Source organism: Columba livia, chromosome 2, assembly GCF_036013475.1.
Source record: "Columba livia isolate bColLiv1 breed racing homer chromosome 2, bColLiv1.pat.W.v2, whole genome shotgun sequence".
Lineage (NCBI taxonomy): Eukaryota > Metazoa > Chordata > Aves > Columbiformes > Columbidae > Columba > Columba livia.
The window spans coordinates 152,273,947-152,290,271 of record NC_088603.1 but is presented as its reverse complement, the minus strand read 5'-3'; the positions used below and the strand labels follow the sequence as shown (position 1 = coordinate 152,290,271).

Sequence of the window (16,325 nt, the reverse complement as noted above, 5' to 3'; positions counted from 1 at the left end):
TCTTCAAGCTAAGAGCTGTGCATGTCCCAAACAGCTTGTGAATAAAGGATAAGGTAGAAAACAACACATGAATACAGACAGAATGAAAGCCTTGGGCAGTGCAATTTATAGAATGAGATAGAGTAGGTGACTTTGTGCCATTTCAGTGGTAAGTTTTTAAAAAACTAAATATTCCTATCATCATTTTGATGCCCAGTATGGTAGTAAGGTCCTGTCTCCCCATTCCTCTCCCAGTATTAGTTTGGAAGATCTGTGTATTTCTGGTTCTCATCCCAGCAGAAGACAAAGCATGAAAACTTGTAAAGAGGTGCTTATTTAGAATATAATCAGTTGTTTAATTTCCACAAATTAATAAAAGTTGGCATGAGTTCTGTAGGAAGTTTCTATCTGAACTGCTGAAACTCTTTCTGACAGAGCTGACCTGTCCACACAGTTCAAATCTAATTTATTATATGAGATCACATTGTCAGCTGCACAAGAGCACCAGGTTGAAGAACAGATGATAAAATGTAAGAACAGCTCCTGTTGGGTAACTACAAAGTGATTATGACTCTTCAGCCCTAAGAATAGACAGTAATGATAAAAGTCTGTAAAAGCATAAGCAATACAGCGAAAGTGAAAAAATAGCGATTCTTCACTTCCTCTTGCAGAACAAGAGGACGTCATGTGAAAGCATCAGGAAGCAAGCCCAGAGACAGCTCTTCACACAGCATGTTGTTAAGCTGCAGGACTGCTCCCCACAGGATGTGGGGGATCTGGGTTCAGGAAGGAACTGGACCAGTTCATGAAGGAAAAATCCATTGAGGGCTATTAAGTATAAAAATTCAAAGTCTGGTTTAGAACATCACTGAATTACAAATTATTGGCAGCTGGTGTAGTATTCTGGGAAAGTATCCCTGAATGCTTTCCCTAGCTCTTCCATGGGGATCTACAACAGGGCTAGACTGACCTTTGGTGTGAGACGGTGTAGCTGTTCTTGTGTACTTACATCAGAGAATTAGTTTAGACTCAATGGAAAAAGTGCCCATATTGTATGGTGGTTGTAAAACTATACATTTCAGGATGTCTCTCTTGCATTCTGCTTCAGAAAGCTAGTCAAGCCTGTAGGCAGCTTCTTGCATATATTCAGCTCCATTGAAACTAATGCCAATCTTGAAACTCATGTTTAAGCTAAACTGTAACCTAATCTCCTGTTTCAAAGACACAAGTAGAAGGGTTTGGGATGGGAAGTATCATTCTCTATGTGGACACTTGTAGGACTGTATTGTATTCAGCTACATATAAAAACTGACAACTGTTCTTTCAAGGGCCTTGCTTCAGCCCCACATATTTGTTTTGAAACTTAGAAAGCTATTAAAAACAATGAACCTGGAAGACAATGTGGTTAATGGTTGGGTTGTGTCAATGCCCCTGACAAAGCTTCTCAAGTGAAAAAGCACCAGTGGGTTCCTCTTCTTTAACTGAAAACTCAACCATGAGACCCAGTGCAATTCATCATCAAACAGATTTTTCACACCTGTTCGGAAAAGGTAAAAACCACCAAGGGAACATCTGGCTGTCAGAAGCAGCATCTGGAGTTGTGGGGACTGCTGATTCACCACCCAACAAGGAAGCAGAGGTGTTATTTTTTCCCTAGCCTACTAACCTATGTTCCACTCCCCTTTCTTGCACAGTGGAGAGCCTGATCTGTCTTTGCCCTCTGCTATACTTACCAGGAAGAGGGCTGTCCAACATGCAATGACCTGGGTGCGGTACTTCTAACTGAATATGCTGGTAAACGGGCAGGTTGTTATGGCTGTAATCTAAAGCAGAACATCTCCTTTCCATTGAAGCCAGAGCTACTTAGTTTTGGGACAGGTATGAACAAGCAGGTTCACCTTAAGAAAAAAAAAACAAACGGTGGGTTTTATTATTTTATTTATTTATTTAACTTATGTATTGCAAACAATGGCAACCTGTATTTCATATGCTTTTTATCTCTCTTCAGTTGAGAAGTTGACACTTTTGATTAAATCTTTGATTAACCCAAACCTGAACTCATTTTCTCAAGCACGGAACAAGGAAATTATTATTATTATTTTTTTTTCCCATACCTTTTTGGATGATTGGTAATTTTCTATGTCATTACTGTAACACTTCTCAGCATGTGCAGTCTTGCAATATCACCTCAAGCTTTTGATTCCACTCAGAAAAATAGATTTAACTCATTGCAAATTATACCAGATAATGTTGTGTTTCACGCGGGATAAAAGAATAGCAAGTGCAAGCTATTTAACCCTACACAGTGTTTAAGGCCACAGTTCTCATTATAATGGGATCTTGCAGACAAAAACATTTTGAAGAAATCAATAGAAGGCATCAGATTTGGGAAAAAGTTAAGAGCAGTCAGTGCTCTCAATGCAGAGTTCTTTGGAAAGTGTGACTATAGCTATCTAATAAACTAAATGCCACAAATTTAGATGCCTAACTTCAGTGGGGAGAGGTGGCAGTTAGGAATCTACTTCTCCTAGCTCTCTGCCTTGGGAATTCCAGATTTTAGGGGGCAATTAAACAAGCACTAGAGGTTGTCCTTGAACCTTATAGAAACATGGACACTTACATTAAGATCTACAATGTAAGATATTCTGCTGTGAAATAATAAAAAAAACATACAATACTGGAGTGTTAATCCACTTCCTATTGTTATAAATCTACTACCCATCATCATCAATCCAGCCTTTGATTAGTTATTAATCTGTCACTCTCCCATATTGTGTAGTGATGGGCTGTCTGATGAAGTCATCAACTCAAAGTATGGTGGTTTCTGGAGCATCACTGTAAGTTATCACAGACAACAGGACTCCAGAGAAACTGAGTGTGATATGTATTGGATTGCTATGATAAAATATACTCATTTATATATTTTGTACTTGTTGGAGTAGATGAATTAATAATGATCCTGTCTGTTCTATTTGCAACAGCATCTCTGTGGAACAATCTTCAAGTAATTTCAGTCATTCAACTCTAAATTTAATTTTAGGAAGTCAACATTATGCATTTTTCTCATTTGTATTTTATTTTTCTTCTAGGTATTTATAGAGCAAATAGGGCCACTTTTGTTGTTTTACTGTTTGTCCTTTCTTTCTTTTTTTCTTTCTTTTTTTCTTCTTTTCTTCTTTTCATTTTCTTTTTATTTTTTTTCTTTATTTATTTTTTTTTTTAAGTTCTTTGTTTGCACGCTGGAAAGCAAAACAAAAACAAAACAAACCAAAACACTCTGTTTGCATCTTTTCCCTGCAGAACCAGTCATGCCGTGTTGTAATAATACCCAAATCCCTCCCCACATCAATGTCACAATGTTTGTTTTAGCAATCTTAAGTTCAGCTGCCAGCTGTTCTGTTCTTTGAATTTTATTGCAGGAAGTATAAATTCCCCTTGGTTTGGCTGGAGGTGCTTTTAGAAGCCTTTGAGCGAGGGGGGAAGGGTAACGGAGGAGGGACGGGAAAGGAGAGAACAGCAGGTCTATTTTTGTTGGGGCAGGGTGACAATCAGTTAAGGACTATTAAGCTTGATGGCCTTGATGTTATAGCATTGCATCTCTTTTTACCATTTCTTAATCACTACAGAGTAATAACATCTTTAAAATTTATTGGGACAATTAGAAGAAAGCACCGTTCCTTTGACCCCAGCTGTTTCGGAGACTCCTATAGCTTTCTTTTCTCTCTCCTCTTAAAAAAAAAAATATATATATATATATAAATAAAATTACTGGACTGAACCCTTTCTCAAGCAGTTTCTACCTGGAGATTTATGTCAAGTTCCAAGTTGCTGATAACATGATAATGAAACTCAAAAAGAAAAAAGGAAGACTGTATTAATGAATAACATAGCTACCTTAATGAATTCAAACTACTGCGAACAAGCACCTCACTGGGGTAGAGACAAAAAGTCCCTCTAGTTCTTTGCCTGAAACTGTACCCAAATGCTTTTTGAAGAGGTTGGAAGAAAGGGAGGGGAATTTAGTTAATACTTCCCTTTGTTTACATTCCTAGTGACATTTGAAGTCAAGTGATACTGAAACACTGGAACAGAGGTTGCTTCTTGTCTTTTATCAGACTAAGTGTACTGTCACATGTCCATTCTTCATCTCATTTCCTCCTCTAGTTGAGCTTTTCTCCTTTCCAGTGCACTCTCTTCTGTTCTGCTAGAAACCCGTGAATTTTGTGGCTCTGAATTCCCCTCTCAATTTTCTTTTATCTCTTGTGTACTATGTAAAAATAATTGTCAGTGTTGATTTTGGCTGTGTTGCCCACACTAAAAGTTACTTTGCTTCTCTGCTCTGGTACCGATACAGAACCAACTGCAGCTATCATCTGGTTTGTGATAATTTTAACATTGTTTATAGGTTCCACGTTAGGGAGAGGGAGAATTACACATTAAAAGAGGAGAGGTGAAACTCATAGTTGAGAACATTAAACACCTAAATGAGACAACTAAGTTATAAGTGTAGTCAGCACTGCTTCACCAAATAGTTATCAGAAAGAGATAATTATCTCCAGAGGACAGCTCAGCTAAAACTTAATCTAAATTGTCAGCTACTCTCTCTTTCCACCATATGTATAAAATACCTACAGAAAAAAAGAAGAGACTGTATTTGAACGTAGGTATCACAAAGACAAGGACCTGGCTCAGGGAAAATTGTTGCAGTAAAAATGGTGCCAAGATGCAGTTATTGTTCAAAGAGAAACATAAGGCATCCTGGACAACGTCTATGGCTTTTTCAGAACAGACAAGTGAACCTTGAGATCTCGCTTTCCACATGAGCATCCAAATTGGTGGGCTAGGGCATAACCCTGGCTTTTAGGACCTGTTCCATTTTAAGCAATAAATTTCGATCAGGCCAGAGTGCGACTGACTGCACAGCCTCACTAATCACCCAGCACTTGGAGACCATGCAAATTATTTCATTCACAGGGAGACCCCTGTGAGTTCTTGCATCATATCAGAAGTGGTGTCCTGATGAAAGCTGTCATTCCTTGAACCTAGTTAACGATGGTGCAGTGATCTTGGTTCTCTCTACAGTATGTTATATGTTATATATATGTTATATGTTATATGTTATATGTTATATATGTTATATGTTATATCCTGATGCAGTATAGAAGCAAATGTTGAAATACCGACATTTTTTCAAATGCAACTTTTCTTTTTTAGCCAGCTTTGTTCTCATGTTTCTGCCTTAATCACTAAACTAGCTTTCTTCCATTTCTGTCTCAGGAGTAGTATTATGTGGCTGTCATCCTTTTATGACCTTCATGACTGAAATCATATCATACCACATGTTTTGAGAAATACCATGTATTTTCAGAATATAATACATATTGTGTAATCTTCTAGCTATGATCACATTGGGCCCCAAATTATTAATCACCTCCAACATAAATCTAAGCAGTAACATGAAGTGACACACCACATAACATTGAGGCCTAAGTAGTTCGCAGTATGGAACATGAAGTTCTGGAGTTTACCCTGAGGTCCTGTTGAGAGATCTAGTTCAGTATTGTCAGATGTGGATTCACATATAAACATTTCAACATCTATATACTCCTCCGGAAGTCTACGCAGTATTGAGGTTGGGCAAGCACTGGTCTGTCTTAGCTTCCTCCATTCTTTTTTCTCCTTCATGTGCCCCTATATTGTACTATTTGATAATCCAGCCTCAATCTATGACTGCAGAAATTTTAGATTAGACAGTTAATGTCATAGTCTGGCAACAAAAAAACTCCAACTATATTTTATTTTATTTTTTTTCCTCTCATTTTAAAGACTATAAACTCAGCTTCCCCTACTGAAGTTAAAATGTAGACAGATTGTCACCAAAAATTGCTGAAATACTTCTCTTACAAAAAAGAAACACTTAAAAATTTTGAACCGCAACATTTGACAATTTTGAGTTGCTCTAATTTCAACTTCTTTTTTCTTCCACTCAGAATATTCATGCTTTTCTGGCATAAGTCAAGATCCTAATCAGTCAGTTAGATGTTATCGATTCAATAAGGCTGTATAAACAGACACTTTGGGATGGCATATAGAGAGATGAAAGATCAGTAGTATAAATAGGCATAGTTACAGTAATTATGTAGGAAGCACATACATGTGTCCCTGTGCATTTATTTATATATAATGTGAACAGTGCTTTATTATTGTTATGCTTTATTGAGCCCATTGATTACATTTACATAATGTCATCAAATATCTCCACAGAGGCTCATCTACATCAAAATTGTTATAGCTCTAAATCACCAATGGCTTAGGCTTTACAGCCAGAGTAAATAGCTCCTTTTAAAATATGCTATAGAGAAACAAAACCAAACCATGAAAATAACCAAGACATTGCTGTCCTACAAATTTAGTGGTTTGGTTACTGCTGAGAGATGAACTCTGTCTAAGTTGTACAGGCAAGAAAGTTAATGGGAAGGAGGGAAAAAAGTACCATTTATAAACAGTCATAAAGTCCTGGAAGACCAGTGGAGATCTTTGAATGTTCATTCAGCAATAAAATAAAGAGCAAGAAACTTGAAGCAAAGCCAAGGCTTCCATGAGCATGGAAAAAGAAATGCCAGGTTATCCATGGAGCAGAGTGTACAAATGGAGCTGGAAAAAATCATCAGTCTAAAGGCAGCAATGTAAACCCCTTGATTTTACTTAATTTACCAGAATACAGTCATATGTTAAGTCTCAAGATTCTGAGCACATCCCCTTTCTTGAGTGAAGGAGCTCATATGGCTGAATCTACCTTTGTTGCTAAGGGCCATTGTGAAGAAAGCTGGAAAAGAGAAGGTACAAGACCAGGCAGAGACATAACTGTGATGCACCTACAATGTAGCACAGGAGAGGGCCAGCAGTAAAGCCTCATCTTGAAAGCAAATCCCAATGGAAAGGAGGGGCAGATTTATCACTTCTAGCTCTGGAGAAGCAGCATAAAGAATATAAAACCCTATATGTGCTATCTGCCCTTGGTCCACACTCACAACTGTACTTGTATATGGTGCTTGGTGAGATTTATATTAAAAGTGGTAGGGCCATTCCCACCTCTGATCTCATAATTTTCAACATCTGAAGCTGGGAGGGGTGGTAAGCAGTACTTCTTTTAGAGAAGTGGTTCAAAATGTTGAAAAGGTCATAATTTTCAGTTAAAATATAAAGTATTGCAGCTGCTGTAAAATGAGTTCAATAGTGGGTGCTTCTGCATTTGCAGAATCCAGGGCCATTTTTGTAGCCGTTTGCTGAAATGACATTCATGGGTCTGAGCTGTTCTTCCAGGCGAGTGATGGGTTTCAAGCAATGCTGCCAGCAAGTATTCCCCTTCTGCACCAAATTGCTGTAAAATGAGCGGCAGCCACATACACATTGACGTGAGGCATCTGTCTGCAGCATTTTTTACAGTACTGTAAACTCTGTTTTCTGCACCTTGAAAGTCAGAAAACATGGAAGAAAATGATCAATTTAAACCTAAACTCATAAGTTAATGTGTAAGTGTGTGTGTGTGTATGGGTCCAAGTGTGTATGTTAAATGCATTTTATGGAGTGTAGAGGACTAGCTGTTTGAAAATATACAGTCAAGCTTGCCTTAAGTATCTTATTTCAGTACTTCATCAAGGATAAGCAATTTTATTTAAGTTTCTAGACAATTCTCTGTTTCAAAAGATTCTTTTTGTGAATATGTCTGTGAGGGATTTCCTTATAAGTTCCAGCAAAAAGTGGTTCAGTTATTTTCATGAAAAAAGATAATGGAGAAAAAATGCATTTTTGCCCCTATTGAACCATGTTTTATGGAAGCCATGTTTTGAAGTAAATGTTTCAAATTTGGCAGTTTGTGAGCTTCGCTAGTGATAGATCTCTTGCTGCTGTCATGTTGAAAATCCCAGCATAAGTAGCTAAGCTATAAATAAATGAAAAATCTTAGTTAACAGATGCTCTGAATTTTATTTTGGGCAGGTGACCTTCCAAAGCCTCTCTCCTCACTGAGCTCATGCTAAGCGGGTGCAGCAGGAGCTGAGTACACCTCTTCTCACAAATTCTGCTCCAGATTCCTTCAGCGTGTCTGAGCTGAGAGCAGCGATTGTCCTTCCTCTGGTCTGACACTCAAATCCTGCTGTGGTGATGGGAGGGCATCTTCCTTCAGCTTTGCGTAGGGTGAAAGCCAGATTGACAGAGAAAAGAAGGCAGCATACTGGTACAAGAAAAGTCTCCAGATATATCAATGCAACCAGGCAATGACCGAACTTTGCTGATGAAGGATTTTTTGTTCTCTTTTTTGGCCAGGATTTCAGATATTCCTCTCTATGTTACTTATTACATGTTCATCTTATTGACTTATTGAAGTATTGCAATGTGTCACCACTGCTCCCAGTTGTGAAGAAACTTGTAGTGCTGCTTTCTGTTAGGTAAATGACCCAGGGACCTTGGGATAAATGAACTAATTAGTCCTGAAATTTATTCTGAGTCAATAGAGCTCACTAAGAGGTTGTTAAGTAATATGGCAGGAAAGAAGGCTGAAATGATGAACAGACCAGTCTTGTGGTCCACCCCTCCAGGCAAGGAGTCTGCTCTGAGTGCCTCACAGCTACCTTCTGACCTACAACTTGGGCTTTGCTTTCATGGAAATGAGGTCAGAAGCTGAAGAAGAGGGTGCAGGAAACTGGTGTTCTCTGCTGTGTCATCTCATTTTGGGGTTGGAGCATGGACAGGACTCATGTCTGGACCACAGCTGTGCTCCTGGATTTGAATGAAACCAACACTCTTTGGAGAGATTTTAAATTGAAACTGGTTTTCAGACACTGGGTGAGATGGTATATAAAAAAAATAGCTGAACACCAGGAGGCTAATAAACCATGACAACTCTTGTCACTTTTTCTCTCTGTACAAGGAGAATAACAGCTCCAAACAGCTGTTTAGTGAAACAAAGTTTTCAGCATTGTTTCATTTAGTCTACATCTTCAAAGGTTCTCAATCCACAACTTGGTATTCTCCTTCCAAAAGGCATCACAAAAATATAGTGTTCCAGTTTCTGGGAAGAAATCAGATAAAAGCCAGAAAAATTGTATTTAGCAGAATGTTTGAAAATGGGGGGGCTAAACAAACCATGATAGTAGATACTGAATAGTGAGGTTGAAGGGAGAAAATGCAAGATGTGAATTGAATGAATATAATTACTTTTGCATAGTAAAGAGGGTACATGGAAAAAAAAAAATCTGTTGTTCTGTAATTAAAGGTTATTTGATAATGTGTGTACACAAGGTTTAACTGAAGTTGTATATTCATCCTTAATGATGGCATTTCCTAACTGATGATTAGTTGATCTTACCACCTTACTGCTCTTTAAACCAAAGGGATGGATTAAATGTGTTTATACACTCCAAAATATGTACCTATGTCTAAACCAGCTAGACCTCTGCATACAAACCACGTACACATAGGAAGTATTAATGACCTATACATAAATAAAAGTTGTGGATAATTAAGTGTATTCAAATATTTAAAAAGAGATTAAAATAGTCATTAAAACCCACAAAACATTGTGAACCATAAAGAAAGATGAGGCCAACAGTGTGTACGATAAAATAGAATTATACCTATGAGAGTTCAAATAGCTGATGACTTTAGGTCAGGAAGGAAGGCAGAAGGATTTTGAATAAACAAGTTTAATTACTAACGTGATAATGGTACATTAATAGCACAGAAAAACAAATGACATATTGGAAATTGTTTTCTAAATTAAATTTGTTATCCTATTGTTTACTTGTTTGTATGTAACACTGAAGGTGTCTGGTAATCACAGGATATGGACACAGTCTTAAAATCAAGCATGTGTTTAAGTGTTTTTCTTCATCCTTAAGGCAGAGCAAATGTGAACATGCAACTATTCATCTCGCCATGGAGAACAAGTGGGGAGCATCATACTGCTTACAAAGGCTGGGGTTCAAATGGGTCAAAGGAAAGACCAGCGACAAACACTTGGTGGGTATAATTGTTATTTTAAAGAATTTAAAAGCATTTAAAAGAAATAAAGTAAGTGTAGTGCCTATTTATCTTCCCTGAAATTGATGAAAAACAAACATGCCAAGGAAAGACACATTTAGACATACTATAGAAGTATCAGAAGTAAAATTAAGTTTTAAATGTATTGAGACATGAAATGCAACCCCCCTATCTGTAGATTAAGCCCATAGTATATCATATTAAGAAGATTATGTGGGGATTAGTTCCAGTGTAACTGCCATATGAAAATATATGATGACAGGTGTTTTTAAATTACTGTAACAAGGTGGAACCTTCTCTCAGAGACAAAAATTTTGGCAATAAAAGAAACTGGGTTTTAAGGAGAAGAATCTGCAGACAGCTGGAACAAAGAGAAATCTATTGACAACAAGTGGGAGTCTCTTGTGTATATTTATCATAGACCTCATTTTTTCCTTAAACTCAGCCACGTATTGTTTTTAAAAAAAAAAAAAGTTTATTTATCCTGAAAAATTGCCCCGTATTGTGTTGGAAGTTCTCCTACCAGCACATTTCCTACAAGCGTTCCTGATATTACTTAACATTTCCATGTGGTCTGGCTGTGAGTCATAAACAGAAAAGGAAAGGAAAAGCCTCAGATCTGAGTTCTGCATCAAGTTTAGAAATTTTGGTCTGGATGCAACAGCTTAAATCCAAAGCTGCAGGTAAACGGCATCTAGTAAGCTGCAAAGATCTTACTTACGCAAGACTTACTGTCTCACTGGCCTACTGTCCTTAAGGCATTTTCTAAGTCATCAGCCCACAGGCGAGTGAGTTGACTCATGTGACGGAAGGACAGGGTCCAGTTCCAAGTGGCTCAGTCCAGAGTGAGTTCTGAAGCCCCCACTCTTAAACCTGGAATGACACACCATCTTTGAACCACTAATGTGTTTCTGGAAAAAAACAGGAACCAACAAAACTGGTTAAAACTATTTTTGTCAACGCTTCCAACTAAATTGGTGATCATCAGTATTACAGAATGCGTTAGAACCAAGCACTGCAATGAATGAGGGAAAGGAATAGACAGTTAAGGTGGTGTATACCCAAGGTTGCATGCTGATATGTAAGTGGAATAATGAGAAATGAGAGCCAAAGATGGAGTGAAAATCACTCATACGCTGTCTATTACTGCAGCAGTACGTTACAGAGACCTCACCTTGACTCCACACTTGCCTGAACTTTGAGACAGTAGGAGAAAAAGCTTTTTTCTCCCTCTAAGTTACATGGATTCAAAGTCTCCTTTAGTATATTTGAACTGGGATTCATCTCGGCTTACTTTACGTGTCTAAAGCATGCGCATTTGCCTCTGAGCAAGTCCTCAGCTACTTGCTTGGTGGCTCCTGTTAAAGTTTATTAAGGTGTAATCAATATGAGCAAATGGAGGCTGATTTGCATTCATTTGATGTCATAGCATCATCTACTTAAGCTGAAATACCTTCATACTTGTCAGTGGCAGGCTCTCTAATGACTACAAAGGGAACCAAGATGATTTTCTCAGCTGCAAACACCTACATTGTATGAATCCCCACTTAGATGAATCCCAGAATCATGTAACTTTTTCTTTCTTACTCTAAGGGCAAGTAAACCTCTTGACTTACCATGTTGTGGTGCATCACATGCTACACGCCGTTTTACATGGTAAGGAATGAGGAACTGGTTGTTCCATGCATTATTGCTATCTATGGGTATTCACAGGGCTATATCTTGAATAATCTCCAAATGCTCCAAAGTTTCATGGATGAGAAGAACCTGTGATGCTGGGCTGGTCCCTGGGAATGTCTCTTCCAGCACATCGTCTCTGAATCCCCATTGGTGCTGGGAGACATAAGCTGGCTGGAAGGCTTTTCTGTAACTGCTGCCTTCAGTATGCTGTGAATACAAAAGATGCCAGTATGGACAAAACGTGGCCAAACAGATGTACCTCGCCTTCACAGCTTGAGACTTAACATAGGTCATGTTGGATGATGTAAGATTTCTATAAGAAAAGCTATACTCCAGCCTTCACTTATCCCTGCCTCTAAAGGAACAGTCAGTTTCTTTGGAAGAAAATAGAACTGAGTAAGGGTTGGTACAATTCGCATAGTGAGCATTATGGAGCAATTGTCCATGATACATAGAAGCATGCCTACTTCTAAGAGCAAGATTGATTTGTCTTTTGAAGCACCAAGTTCTTTATCACCACTAAAGGATTAACCTTAAAAGGCATTCACAGAATCATAGAATCATAGAAGAGTTTGGGTTGGAAGAGATTTTTAAAGGTCACTTGGTCCAACTCCCCTGCAATGAGCAGGGACATCTTCAACCAGATCAGGTTGCCCAAAGTCCCATCAAACCTGACCTTGAATGTTTCCAGGGATGGGGCATCCACCACTGCTATGGGAAACCTGTTCCTCTTTTAGCTTAAAACCATTACTCCCTGTCCTATCACAACAGGCCCTGTTAAAAACTTGTCTCTATCTTCGTTTTGAGTACTGAGAGGCCACAATAAGGTCTCCCTGGAGCCTTCTCTTCTCCAGGCTGAACAACCCCAAATCTCTTAGTCTGTCCTCACAGCAGAGCTGTTCCATCCTTCTGATCATTTGGTGGCCTCCTCTGGCCCCTCTCCAACAGGTCTATATCTTTCCTGTACTGAAGACCCCAGAGCTGGACACAGGATTTCAGATGGGGTCTCACCAGAGCAGAGCAGAGGGGCAGAATCACCTCTCTCGACCTGCTGGCCACGCTGCTTTTGATGCAGCCCAGGATACAGTTGGCTTTCTGGGTTGTGAGTGCACATTGCCGGCTCATGTCCAGCTTTTCATCCTCTAGTACCCCAAGTCCTTCTCCACAGGTCTGCTCTCAATCCCTTCACCTCACAGCCTGTATTGATAACAGTGGTTGCCTTGACCCAGGTGCAGGACTTTGTATTTGGCCTTGTTGAATTTCAGCATTTACTTTTCCAGTCTAAGAGAGGAGTACTCCACTTGTATAAAAGATTTCTTAAGTACAGACTCCAAACATTGTTTCCAGTGCAGAATATTTATGTCCACATGGCTCTCAAGAAATATCCAGAAAATGGTAGTTCAGAATCTCTTAGTAGGAGCTGAATTTATGAATGTTCTGCAGCATCTTTTCAGCTGACCTGTATCCAACAGAGGTATCTCCTACCATCTGCATAATATTATACAGTGACACAGGAGTAGAAGTCCTTTCTTATAGTATGAAACAGCAGGAAAACGTCTCCCTTAGTTTCCACGCTGCTGCACCTTGCTGAAGTAGAACAACAATCACCCAGTGTAACACCCCACATTTAAGACAATAGCTTAGAGAAAATTGTTTCTGCAGAGCTTGAGAAGAGCACAGATACAGGTGTCTGTTTTGGAGGCTTTTACCAGAGCAGAAACCAACTTAGCCTGGGCTGACAGAACTTTGAAGCCAGCACAGCCATCTGATCCACACTGCTCGAGTGTCTGCCTCACTAGTTTTATTACACTTCCAACATTGGTGTTTATACATGTGGGTTCTTTTGATTTTTTAATGCTTTTTGGCATCGCTAGCCTCCTGCAGTTGGAAGTCAAATACCTCCCCGCTATGCACTTAAGTGGCATTCACAGGGTTTTTAAGAGCACGTGCCAAGCAAAAGCACTTTCAACACCACAAGAAAGTGAGTTCTTACGGTCTCTTGGATGGAAATGTGTGTGGGGGCCTTGCGTGGTGGCACTGCAGTCTGCAAGTCCTGGCACCATTTGGTTTTGCATGTGCCTAGAAATGCCTGCCCTTCCTCTGCATTCAATTTTCCTGTCTCCAGCTTTATTTAGTCAGATGTTTCTCTTGTGCATCCAGTAAAACTCAACCACAAAAATGAGTAGTTGCTGTTTATAAAATCAGCACATTGTTATGTAATCCAGATGACAGAAGAAGTGTGAAATGTTGTTAAATACTTGACTACAACCACAGTTCAGTTAAATCTAGACAGTTAAAGTGTAGTGGCGTCTAGATTTCCTGAAGAGCTGACTCTAGAAGTGGGAGGCCCACTTTACTTTGAGGGTGCGGGAAACAGAACAGCTCTCACTGAAGTCTACACACGTATTTTGACTTTTCACTGGTCTTAAGGAAGAATTAAGTCTACCGGTGCAATAAAAAATATTAGATACATCTATAACTACAGTCTCTTGAGATAGGTAGTTTGATCTTACAGAACAACATGAGTGAGAAATGCGTCGAGAAAACAGTAAAAAATACAGGTTTTGCAACACATTAATCTGTAAATTGAGAAAGTAACATGGCAACATAGAAGGGATATCAAATACCAGAAGCGGAATGATAATATTGTCCTTAGCAAGTTTTAAAAAACAACACTCTTCTAGAATTGTCTTTTAAAATATTAAACTTCTGGGAAATTCCAGAATATTTCCATTCACTGAGAGAAAGATCACACTGATAATACAGCAGTTTTGTTAACAGATATATGTCTGAATAAAAATCTTTCATCTCCTTACTCTAATGTGAACAAAATAACAACTTAGGAGTTCTGGGAACCAGGTTTCAGGAATAGCAGTTTCTAAATGTATATAAGTTTTCTTGTTCGTAATTGATTTTTTCTTCAGTGCTATTAGGATGGATGGAAGGAAATTTTGTTCTTCCTTTACAAATGTGATTCCTTCAACTTATGGTGCCTTATAAATTAGCCACTATACTTGATTCTGTAACCAAGTAAGATAGTGAAGTCTGAAAATTAATCAGAATTTGTGAAGCGAGACACCCCCCTGCTCCTACTCTGGGGTCTGTCCACAGATCCTACCAAAATGCATTGGGAGGAATAGGAAAAGAACTGAGTAACAACCTTCATGCCATCTTGCATTGTTTCCTAAAACTGAACATCATACTACCTGGTGGAAGCTGCAGCCTGCTATAACCGGCTATAACCTCATTAAACTTACACTTACCAACATTCACACTATTGAAGTGTGTTCATATGAATAAGATGCGATATTTTCTATTAATAAACTCCCCACCCAGACATATTTTCTTCTCTGGCCATGTGTCATTCAAAGCAAGAAGAGCTGAATTTAAAACACCTACATTTCTTCATGAAAAAATGCCAGCAGCTTGAGCCTCACACCCAGAAACACAGGGAAAATAAATGCTTCCCCAGGTTCTCTTCAGAACTGGTTTTCTTTAGCCATAAGCTCACGATTTCTATATAAAGCAAAGAAATACTTTATAAATAAGAAGGACCCTGGATATGGGAAAAGCAGAGTGTGTTACTCAGACATTATTTCATTTCCCTGTCCAAGGGTGTTGATTTCCTAGAAGCAAAACCCACTTGTTTCTTTTTATCTCTGCTACATTTATCATACAGTTTTGGAAGTGGTTCCAAGTATTTAGGGTCTTTCTTCAGTCTCCCAAAGTGTTGCTTGGATTACCACCAGGCACAGTTGCACTGACTTGAGTTTACTGACACAGTGAGTTCTTACCTGGATTTACTCAGTTTTGTTGCAGTCATCTGTAACGAGAACCAGAAACATCTTTGATGCTACCTCCTGCTGCCCAGCTGTCTTTGAAAATCCCATAACTAAAATCTCAGGGGTGATGTGTCAAATGCATAATTTGTCACAGAGTTGCTTCCTACAACAAGGTAGGAGTCCTTACTTCTCCTTTACCCTTCCCTGCTTAGTCCTGCTACCTCCCAGCTCTGAGTCTCTGTCAGTTCTTGGGGCTCTTCAGGTTATCAGTCAAGGTAAAAAAGGAGAAAACTTAATCTCTTTAGCTGCAATTTCTGTTGTCCCCATGCAGAGTGACAAACACATTCCAGTGTGCAGCTTGTGTCCATTGTTGCCCCCCCTCCCTCAGAGGCTAATAGCAAGCTCACCAATTCACGTATTGCAGGGACATAGAGCTTAGGTACAGAGAGATCCCATTTGAAAAATGCTATTCCTGAAATCATAAAGAGGGAATACAATTTCTATCTGTCCACAGCAGCTATTTTCTTTGGAAGAGCTAAATGTTAAAACCTATACTGGACAAGTGCTGGGTTTTTTACTTAAAAAATGATCAAATGTTATCTGCTCAGATATAACAGTGAGGAAAGAGCAAAACACTGGTGCCCATGGACGGTTTGCTAGGAGTGCTGGCAGCTGCATGGGTATGAGCCACCCACTCTCTCTTGCTTTCTTCAGCTCTCATCCAGGTAAAAAAGTTCTCTATATATATGGCAGTGTCTTCTTTCCTTCTGACATCTGAACCCAGTCCATTTCAGCCCAGTCTCTGATATACCAGTCAGCAAGAACTGCATGCTTCTGAACCTG

General features: G+C 39.0%; 1 long non-coding RNA gene across 1 annotated transcript in view; it reads left to right on the top strand.

Moving 5' to 3' along the window:
• LOC135578707 (uncharacterized) overlaps positions 1-9,694 on the top strand; it is a 33,681-nt gene extending 23,987 nt beyond the window's left edge. Inside the window, exon 3 of the long non-coding RNA XR_010470806.1 lies at positions 7,978-9,694. This is a non-coding gene — a long non-coding RNA (uncharacterized LOC135578707). The remainder of the gene's footprint in view (positions 1-7,977) is intronic.
• Positions 9,695-16,325: the final 6,631 nt, after the last annotated feature.